Consider the following 11,730-nt stretch of genomic DNA (forward strand, 5'->3'; position numbering starts at 1 on the left):
TGCCTTGCTAGATTTGCCTAGTCATCGTCACTGTCAACACAACATGTAGGTTGCCAATGTCCTAATGACGTCATTGAACCTTCGCACAATGGGAAGCTGCCACTTAATGACGTCATTGAGCCTTCGCGCCCACAATGGCAAGCTGCCACTTGTTCGAGTCAATTTCTTTTATATAAAGCGAGAGTCCGATATGTTGTCATTTTGTTTGAACCGTCTCACTGGTTGTCCATGCACTTCCCTGAATGTTTAGTTCGTTACATGAATTTATCAATGCGAGTTAAATAATTTGAGCCGCCAATCGTGTTGTCCATGCACTTCCCTGAATGTTTAGTTCGTTACATGAATTTATCAATGCGAGTTAAATAATTTGAGCCGCCAATCGTATTTCTAGTGCAATTCCAACCTCTGCAAGCCATTTTGCCATTGAAACACTCTGAAATTTGGAATACAAAATCCAAAATTGCGCACTCGAAAACCATTTTGTCCAAGTAAAATCCCGATTTTAACAGCTAAATCCCGGGCCGAGGTTCCCTTCATTTGTTGTAGGTGGTCGCAAGTCAAATTCCTGCTTAAATGTTTGAATTCACTCGCAAAACGCCGAAGTCTTGTTGCTTGCCTGCACCAACTGCTCCAAACACATAAATTTCAAAAGATACTCCCTCTAATTATTGTCCAACCTCTCGCTGCCACGACGGCATGCACCTGCTCCTTGAATCACATTATCGTAATGATCTACATTGTTATGTTAATTGCGACATCCTTCTAGCACGTATGTATTCAGCTTACCTTACCATGGGGTTATTATAGTTTGTAATAGTTTATTCTTTAGTTGTTAGAATACATTAATATTGTCACCATCAATTAAGGGAAATTGGTCCCATAATTTCAGTGGGAGCTACCATTCCAAATGGAAAAAGGTTTAATTGGGATTTTGATGGGTGGTTTTCCCCCAATGTTTATGAGGTCAATTTAGACCATCAACATTTTTGGCGCTAGAAGGGGCAACATACTATGAATGACAAGAAAGTCTCACTCTAAATCAAGATGTCGTTCTAAGAGTCGATCCCCCTCAAAATATTTTCCAACTTCTAGATCACATTCCAAATCACCTGATCTTAGATTTGAGGTCGCTGAACCATCATCAAATCTCCTAGCCTTGTTACAAAATCAGCTAGTGAAACCTCTGTTACGCACCGCTTTCAGATCAACCTATTGAAGCTCTTGAACATTAGAATCTCATACAAAAATTGGAAGGAGCTTCCATTTCTGAAGAACAAATTACGCAACTAGAACTTTCTGAAGGTAGTGTTACTTCATCACTAAAGTCTACTGGAATCCTTGCCAGATCACAGTGAGAAACTTGGAGTCAAACCATTCAAATTCCCTCTATCGACTCACAAGAAAAAGAAACACATATTTGGTACTGAATCATCGGCTTGTGAGAACACCACTTCCTCTCCACCTCATACTCTTACTATTCATCCTACTTCACATCCTTCCTTACCATCTTCTTATCACCCTTTGACATCTTTATCAACTCCTATTTCTTCTCTCCATCCAACCAACACTATAATTGTCGGTTATGCTGCTGGGGAAATTTCTACAATTGTTAAGACTTAAATAACCCCTTCATCAAGTACATCTACTTCTGGATCTTTGTCATCAACCATTGGTCATATTGTTTACCCCAGAGTGGAAGATAGACCATGGACAATCTAGGAGTAGTTTCAATGAGTCCTTTTCTGCAACTTCTTCCTAAACACCTAGAGAAGTGGTTGCCTAAATATAATCTCGATGATGGACTTCCTACATAAGAATATCTACAAAAAATTATGTTGGCAATTAATCTTAATGGATTTTCTGAAGATGATGTAATGTGTAGATTATTTCCTTATACATTTGAGGGATCAACAGGGTCTTGATATTTTTCTTTACCGTTGGGATCAATTTCTCATTGGGATATATTTGAAGAACAATTTTTGAAGAAATTTTGGGATGATAGAACAACAACATTAATTAATTAATGAATTGTCAAATCTTAAAACCTCACCAAATGAGAGTGTTAAAGATTTTAATTTTAGATTTAGTAATATTTTGAATAAGATGCCTATTAGTTATAGACTTGGTATTGATGTTTAGATCGAATGGTACACCAACTCCCTCCATTCAAATATCATGATGTTCATTGACAAAACTCAAAATACAGTACTAATTGATAATATGAAAGAAGCTCTAGTTATTGAAAAAAGGGTATTAACCCTTGAGATGAAAGGTGTTGTTGAAGAAAGAAAACCAACGAAGAAGGTAACTTAATCTAAAAAAAAGCTCCCAAAGATCTTTTTGATCTAGAAGGTCTACAAAAATTTCTCAAAACCATGTTCAATGAAATGGTAGAATTAAAGAAGCAAATAGTTGTGTCATCAACCAGAAGACTTTTTAGATCTATAAAAAGGAACCAACTTTTTCAATTTCAACCACTTGCTCAAATATCTAATGCGGATTTAGATGAAGAAGAGGAAGAGGAAGGTATAGTATCAACAAAAGAAACAAAAGAAGTAACATAAGCTAATGGCCTATGGGATTTTATCCTTACGACCTCAAAAAATGAAGAAGAAGAAGAAGAGGCTCTTCTTGTTAGTACCTGAAGTAAAGGACATGTAGATACTACACATAAGACTCAAAAAAATCCAAAATGGCTCATCTAATGAGAAAGGTATGGCCAAAAAGTCTTCTAACCAATCTTCAGGTTTTGCATCAAATACTCCTAAAACTCCTCCGGCCCCTTATTCTACATCAAAAACTCTACTAGTTTCAGATTCCATTGAATATAACATAGTTGAGGATATGAAGAAAGACCAAAGCTAATATTTCCTTATATGAGGTCAGTGAGCTAAAGCAATAGAAAAAATTATTGCTTAATGAATTAAAAGCTGTTCCTGCTTTCGCATTACCTTCAACAATTGTTACTACTAAAGTCTTTAAAGGAAAGAATAAGCCTCATTATGTCCTTTATAATAAGCTAGATTCCTTTGATTCAATTTTAATTGGGGATAGGTTTAATTCACGTACACCCTCTTTCCTTTTAACTTTTGAACTCTTAAATAAAAACGTTCACAATTGTCTGGTAGATTTGGGTGCTTCTTCTAATATCATGCCTTGTTTTATATGATTGAAATTGAATATAAAACCCCAAAAATCTGTGGTGCAAATAGTGCAGCTTGATAGAACAAAAATTAATGTTCGAGGAGAGATGAACATAATATTAATTAGACCATCTTCAGATTCAAAGGTGTTTCAAATTATAGACATTTTGATGGATGATATCTCTGAATTTTATGGTCTTATCTTAAGTAGGGATTGGTTTGAAAAGTTACATGGTTATTTTGTTACAAACTGGTCTCATATTTGGCTCCCTTACAATGGAAAACCTAATCAGGTCATAGTTGATAGGGAGAAACACATGAAATATATTGTCATCGACGGTGATGAAGAAAATGAGCCTGTAGCTTTCACTAATAATATTTTGGGCAATTATTCTTTCGAGTCTTTTTTTAACAATTTTCCTGCTTAATCTTCTCCTTTCCCTATTGACTCAGTTACATCATAGATTGAAAACTTTTCACAAACAGACTCATCTATATGTGTAAATATTGTAGAATTGTTTGTAAATAACTCTCTTAATTTATTTTGGACTTTTTATTTTGATGGATTTAAGTCCAATGATTGTATATTAGTAAGTCCAAATGGAGATAAAACTACTTTGGCCTGCAGACTTGAGTTTGAAAGAACGAATAATGTGGTTGAATATGAAGCATTGGTCCAAGAATTACATAATGCTATAAGTCTTGATCTTTAATTTCTTGAATTTTTCGGTGATTCTGAAATTGTGGTCAAACAGGTTCGAAATAGTATTCATTGTATTTCAAATCACTTGAAACATTATGATTCTTTGATCCAATATTTGGCTTCTCATTTCTTGGCATTTAATATATCTCCTTTCCATAGAATCCAAAATTCCAATGCATATCTACTAGCCAACGTTGCTTCTAAGCTCATCTTTCATGAGGACTTTAGTCTTGATATATTTTCTGTAGAATTAATTTTTCAACCCTCTATCTTCAATAATATTACTAATTGGAGAGTGTTTAATGATGATGTTGATATTTTGAGTTTTCTTACTTTAGAAAGAACATACATAAGACAAATTATTGATGAGGATGAACATGATAAAAATCTTAGTAAGTCCTCAAATGAAAATTCGTTATGTAAACCTGTGGTAAAATTAGAAGGCCTATATGATTTGAAAGATATATTTAAAAGATCAATCAATTATAAACTCCAAAGCAATCCTTTATGTTTTGAACTCATCAATTTAGGTTCTGAAGAGAAACCACAAAACATAAATCCACGACTCAAACTCTCTCCTGATGAAAGGCTCACTTTTATACATTTATTAAGAAGATACAAATATGTATTTACTTAGAAAAATGATTAGTTGAAAACTTGTGATACTTATATCATTCAACATACAATGCCCATGTTGCAAGATGTGGAATCAGTACAACAAAAGTTCAAAAAAAACATCCTAACCTTGAATCACAAATTAAAATTGAATTGAATAAATTATTCAAGGCTAAAATCATCTATCCAGTTAGGCATTCCAAATGGGTGTCAAACCTTGTTCAATTAGGAAAAAGGATGGGGATATTAGAATTTGTATAGATTTAAGAAATTTGAATAGAGTCTATGAGAAGGACAATTTCTTGTTACTTCCTATAAAACACATTCTACAATCAGTTGCAGGTTCTGAACTGATGTCTTTTTTAGACGGGTTTTTTTGGCTATAACCAAATTCTTGTTCATCCTGTAGAGAGGTTTAAAAGCACGTTCAAAATCAAATGGGGAACATATGCATATCAAAAAATTCCTTTTGGTATGATAAATGTAGGAGCACCATTTCAGAGAGCCACGGACATAGCTTTCAAAGGGCTGATAAATAAATCAATAATGGTTTACTTGGATGATATCACAGTTTATTCTAGAAGGAGAAGTAATCATTTTCATGGCCTAAAACAAATATTTGAAAGATGTAGGAAGTTTGGAATATCAATCAATTCCAAAAAACCATTCTTTTCCTTAACAGAAGGAAATATTTTAGGATTTATTGTTTCTAAACATGGAATTTCTATAGAACTTGAAAGGGTAAAAGCCATTTATGAAATTCCTATGCTTCATAACAAAAAGTCAATGCAATCATTTCTTGTACAAACAAATTTTGTTAAAATATTTGTACGTGCCTTCTCACAAATTGTTATGCCACTTCAGAATATGATTAGAAAGAAGGAAAATTATAAGTGGGGTTAGTATGAGAAAACATATTTTTAATCCATCAAAAAGGCTATTATTGTAGCTCCTTCACTATCTTCACCTGAGTATTCTAGAGAATTAGTTTTGTATGCTTTTGCCTCATATCACTCATATGCAATAGTGCTAACTCAAAAAAATCAAGAGAAAATTGAATCTCCAATCGCTTTTTATAGTTCGACATTATAGGGAACATAGTTAAATTACTCAGAAGTTAAAAAGCAAGCTTTTTCAGTCTTCAAATTAAACAAACATTTTAGGTTTGTTCTTTTAGAGTCTCGTACAAAAGTAATTGTACCATTCCCAACTGTTAGGAAATTACTAAATCAAAGAAAGTTGGGTGAGAAGAGAGCTAATTGGGTAAAAAAATTACAAGAATATGACCTTGAAATTATGCCTACTAAATTCTTAGAGGTCAAGTTTTTTGCAGATTGGTAATTGGTGCGTATGAGAATACTTCTGAAACTGACACAGGTGAAAATATTGAAGTTACAAAAGTATGTCTCGTTGATACGGAATTCCAATATGCAAATCTCATTTTCTATTTGAAAAATGGCTATGCACCAGTTGACCTTGATTCCAAAAATAAAAGAGAATTACGAGTGAAAGCAAATCAATATCAACTTGTGAATGATATTTTATTTAGAAAGAATTATGATTCAGTTTTGCTTAGATGTCTTGAAAAATATGAAGCAAAAAAAGTTTTACAGGAATGCATGACGAACCAGCTTGTGGGCACTATAGTGGAGATACTACTAATAAAATATTCCACGTTGGGTATTAATGGCCAATCTAATGTAAGGATGTACATACATATGTCAGGCGATGCAACCCCTGTCAAACCGCTTCAGGAAAGGAAAAGAAAGCAACCTTATCACTGCAACTAGTGAATATTGAACAACTGTTTGAGCAATGGGGGCTAGATATTATAGGTAAAGTTGTTTCTCACTCATCTAAGGAACATAAGTACATTCTCATTGCTACCGATTACTTCACCAAGTGGTTGGACGCAGTTCCTTTAAATGTGGACAATTTTGAGGTTGTAGTTGATTTCATTGATCGACATATTATTACTAGGTTTGGCCTTCCCAATGCTCTCATGTTTGACAATGCATATTATTTTTAAAGCAATTTAATCACTGAATTTGCTTTAAATAAGGGTTTCAAGATTAAATATTTTGCAATTATTATCCCCGAGGAAATGGTTTAGTAGAATCTACAAATAAAAACATCTTGAGAATAATAAAATAGACCATAGAGGAAAATCAGAAAAAAATGGCATAAGGCTTTAATCTTTGCTCTGTGGGTAGACGAGATAACTCATAAAGCTTCCTTAGGTACTTCTCCTTACTGTTTAGTTTATAAAATAGAAGTTGTTCTGCCCCCTAATGTTGCTTTTCCCTCATTAGCTTTAATTCAGTCAATTGAAGAGGAACATTGTTCTTCCCTTCAATTGAGACTATATCAATTACTGAAATTAGAAAAGGGGAGGATAATGCAAAACATACTTATGCTAAACACCAAAACACTGTTAAATCATGGTTCGATGCAAGTTTAGTTGGAAACAATTTTTTTGAAATTGGTGTTCTTATACTGAAATGAGACAAATCCCATGAAGAAAAGGGTAAACATACTAAATTTCAGAAACTCGACCCATCTACTTTTATCCTTCAAGACCTCTGGAAGGGAGGAATCCCTTCCTATAAATGAGCTCATCCTTAAGAAATACTTTTCTTGAAAGTCATGTTATTTGTACAGATATGTAAAGAATCATGTATAAATCAGTTTGTCTTTTGCTTATTTTTTAAATGCCACTTTTTTGGTTTCTTACTTGGGTGATATGTATTAATGATCTTTAATCATTTCTATGAGATTCATTCTTAAAAGGAAAATAATAAATAAGATGAAAATTATGCTATTGTTTCAATATTTTACAGATATTAAAATCTTTGATTCCGTCATAGCTATTTTGTGAACTAATCACAACCTAAGGTGTACAAAAGTGATTTTATCTCATAATAAGTCATACCTTTAAACAACAACTGTAATAGGTAAATATTTTGAAATTATTTTAGCTTCTTATAACTCTATATGTCATCCTCAACTCTTAAGGAGAAGAATTACCTCCCCATCCATTAATTAAATATTTTTAAAGTGTAATTCAAAAATATTAAACTTGAAAAATAAGGGGTCTCATTAAGAACCATCTTACCATGATCATGGGTACTAATGATATTGACATTACCAAATTTGGTCACCAAGCTAGGGTAATGGCTTATAGCCAAAAGCTGTAAGACAAGAGGTCTCATCACGAGTTGACTTGTTCACTATCATTAATACTTGTGAATGGAATTGTCATTATCTGGTCACCAAGTCAGGACAATGACTTTCAAGAGAAAAATAAACAACATAAGTTTGAATTGAAATCCTCTAAAATCTATACATGTGGATGGGATATTGGTTTTTCTTTGGTTAAAAGTTAACCTTGTCGAGGCTATGGACACCTGTTGGTAGTAGTGGCACTACCTGTGACATCATGAGTTTACTTTAATGCTAAACTTATAAGTAGTCCTTACCTAATCAATATAACCGATTTTAACAACTGGCTATCAAAGATAAATTAATTTCCTCATATGAATATGTAGTGAGGTTTGCAAATAACATTTTTTTTTTCCTATAGAGATTTTTATATACAATTTGAACTTTAGCATTTTGATCTTTTCTTATTTGTTCATTTTCCTCTTGAATTTTATTAATATATTCAAAGATAATTGTTTCGCCCAATGCTTCGCCAATTGTTTTTTCATTTTTCATTATTTTCCTCTTTACATGTAACCTGTGAGCTTTCACTTTACTTTTCTCCTATTTTCCTTTATTTTCATAAATAAATGTGCCAAAAATTCCTTTTTGTCTTTTTAATACCTTTTCTTTTGCCAATTTCCTTTAGCCATAAACACATCCAATGATGCCCACTAGGATATCTTTTCCCAACATTCAGCTTGGAATATGTCCCTTAATCATGGTATTATTTTGCCTTTATTAACTTTTATTACATGGAATTTTCACCAGGTTTATTACATATATCTAAGGTTGTTGAACCATTTTCAATATCTTTTAGTTTTGCTACAAAATCAGTTAATGAAACCTTTGTTCACACATCGCTTTTAGATCAACCTATTGAAGCTCTTGAACTTCAGACTCTCATACAGAAATTGGAAGGAATTTCCATTTTTGAAGAACAACTTACTCAACCAGAACCTTTGAAGGTAGTGTTACTTCATCACTAAAGTCTACTGGAATCCTTACCAGATCAAAAAGTGAGAAACTTGGAGTCAAACCATTCGAATTTTCTCTACCGACTCACAAGAAAGACAAACATATCTTTGGTAGTGATTCATTGACTTGTGAGAATGCCACCTCCTCTCCGCCTCATACTCTTACTATTCATCCTACTTCTTCACATCCTTCCTTACCATATTGTTGTCACCCTTTGACATCTTCATCCACTCTTATTTCTTCTCTCCAACCAACCAACATTATTATTGTTGGTAGTGTTGTTGGGGCAATTCCTGCAATTGTTAATACTTCAACAACCCCTTCATCAAGTACATATACGTCTAGATCTTCGTCTAGATCTTTGTTAACCCCAGAATGGTATATAGACAATGGAACAACCCAGGATCAGTTGTAATGACTCCTCTACACCCTCTTCCTAAATATCTAGAGAAATGGTTACCTAAATATAATCCTAATGGACTTCATGCAGAAGAACATCTACATAATTTTATGTTGGCAATTAATCTTAATAGAGTTCCTGAAGAGGATGTAGTGTGTAGATTATTTCCTTATACATTTGAGGGATCAACGGGGTCCTGGCATTTTTCATTACCATTACAATCAATTACTAATTGCGATACATTTGAAGAACAATTCTTGAAGGAATTCAGGGATGATAGAACAATGACAACATTAACTAATGAATTGTCAAATATTAAAACCTCACCTAATGAGAAAGTTAAAGATTTTAATTCGAGATTTAATAAGCCTTTGAATAATATCCCTACTACTTTTAGACTTGGTGTTGATGTTAATATCAAATGGTATATCAACACCCTCCCTTCAAATATCACGATGTTCGTTGACAGATCTCAAAATTCAGTACTAACTGATAATATGAAAGAAGATCTAGTTGTTGAAAAAAGGGCATTAGCCCTTGATAAGAAAATTTTTGTCGAAGAAAGAAAAGCAGCTAAGAAGGTAACTTTCAAAGAAGAATCTAAAAAGAAAACTTCCAAAGATCCTTTTGATCTAGAAGGTCTACAAAAATTTCTCAAAAACATGTCCAATGAAATGGTAGAATTAAAGAATCAAGTAGTGGAGTCATCAACAAGAAGACCTTTCATATCTATAAAAATGAATCAACCTTTTCAAACTCAACCACCTGCTTAGATATCTAATGTAAATTCAGATGGAGAAAAGGAAGTGGAAGGTACAGTATCAGTAGAAGAAACAGAAGAAGAAGAAGTAACAAAAGCTAATGGCTTATGGGATTTTATCCTTACCACCTAAGAAAATGAAGAAGAAGAAGAAGAGGTTCTTCTTGTTAGTACCTGAAGTAAAGGACCCACAAATACTGCACATAAGACTCAAAAAAGCCAAAATCGCCGAGTCTAATGAGAAAGGTACGTCCAAAAAGTCTTCTAACCAATCTTTAGGTTCTGCATCGAATACTCCTAAAACTCTTTCAGTCACTTCTTCTATATGAAAAACTCTAATAGTTTAAGATTCCATTGAATACAACATAGTTTATGATATGAAGCTGACCAAAGCTAATATTTCCTTATATGAGGTGAGTAAGCTAAAGCAACAACAAAAAATATTGCTTAATGAATTAAATGTTGTTCTTGCTTTTGCATTACCTTCAACAATTGTTACTACTAAAGTCTCTAAAGGAAATAATAAGCCTCCTTGTGTCCCCTCTGATAAGATGGATTCCTCTGATGCAATTTTAATTGGAGATATGTCTAATTCACATACAACCCCCTTTCCTTTTAACTTTTGAACTCTTCAATAAAAATGTTCACAATTGTCTGGTAGATTCGAGTGCTTCTTCTAATATCATGCCTTACTTTGCATGCTTGAAATTGGATGTAAAACCCCGTAAAACTGTTTTGCAAACAGTGCATCTTTATAGAAAAAAAGTTAAAATTTCTAGGAGAGATGAACAAAGTATTAATTAGACTATCTTCCAATTCAAAGGTGTTTCAAATTATAGAAATTTTGGTGGTTAATACCTTTGAATTTTATGTTCTTATCTTAAGTAGAGATTGGTCTGAAAAGTTACATGGTTATTTTTCTATAGATTGGTCCCATCATTGGCTCCCTTATAATAACAAACTTAATCACATCAGAATTGATAGGGAGAAACATATGAAATATATTGTCATCGATCTTGACGAAGAAAATGAGGTTGTATATTTTATTAATAATATTTTGGGACATTATTATTCTGAGTCTTTCTTTGGCAATTTTCCTACTCAATATTATCCTTTCCCTGCTGATTTAGTTACATAACAGATTGATTTTTTTCACAAACTGACTCATCTAGATGTGTAAATATTGTAGAATTATCTGTAAATAACTCTCATAATTTCTTTTGGACTTTTTATTTTGATGGATCTAAGTCCAATGACGGTGTAGGCACTGGTTGTATTTTAGTAAGTCCAACTGGAGAAAAAACTATGTTGGTCTGCAAACTTGAGTTTGAATGCACGAATAATGTGGTTGAATAGAAGCATTGGTCCAAGTATTACAGGAGGCTATAAGCATTGATGTTAAATTTCTTGAATTTTTTGGTGATTCTGAAATTGTGGTCAAATAGGTTCGAAATATTATTCATTTTGCTTCAAATCACTTGAAACATTATCAGTCTTTGATCCAAGATTTGAGTTCTCATTTCTAGGCATTTAATATATCTCCTATCCCTAGAATCCAAAATGTAGTGTAGATCTATTAGTCAACGTTGCTTCTAAGCTCATCCTTCTAACGACTTTAGTTCTGATACATTTGATATAGAATTGATTTTTCAACCCTCTGTCCCTGATAAACTAACTAGAGAGTGTTTAAAGATGATGTTGATATTCTGAGTTTTCTTACTTCAGTAGAAACATACACATGACAAATTATTGATGAGGATGAACATGATAAAAATCTTAATAGGTCCTCGAATGAAAATTTGTTACCTAAACCTGTAGTAAAATTAGAAGACATGTGTGATTTGAAAGATAGATTAAAAAGACCAACCAATTATAAACTCCAAAGAAATACTTTAAGGTTTGAACTCATCAATTTAGGGTCTGAGGAGAA

This window comes from Pinus tabuliformis, chromosome 8 (assembly GCF_031772625.1).
Source record: "Pinus tabuliformis cultivar Carrire ecotype Pingquan chromosome 8, CPIR1, whole genome shotgun sequence".
Classification (NCBI taxonomy): Eukaryota; Viridiplantae; Streptophyta; class Pinopsida; order Pinales; family Pinaceae; genus Pinus; species Pinus tabuliformis.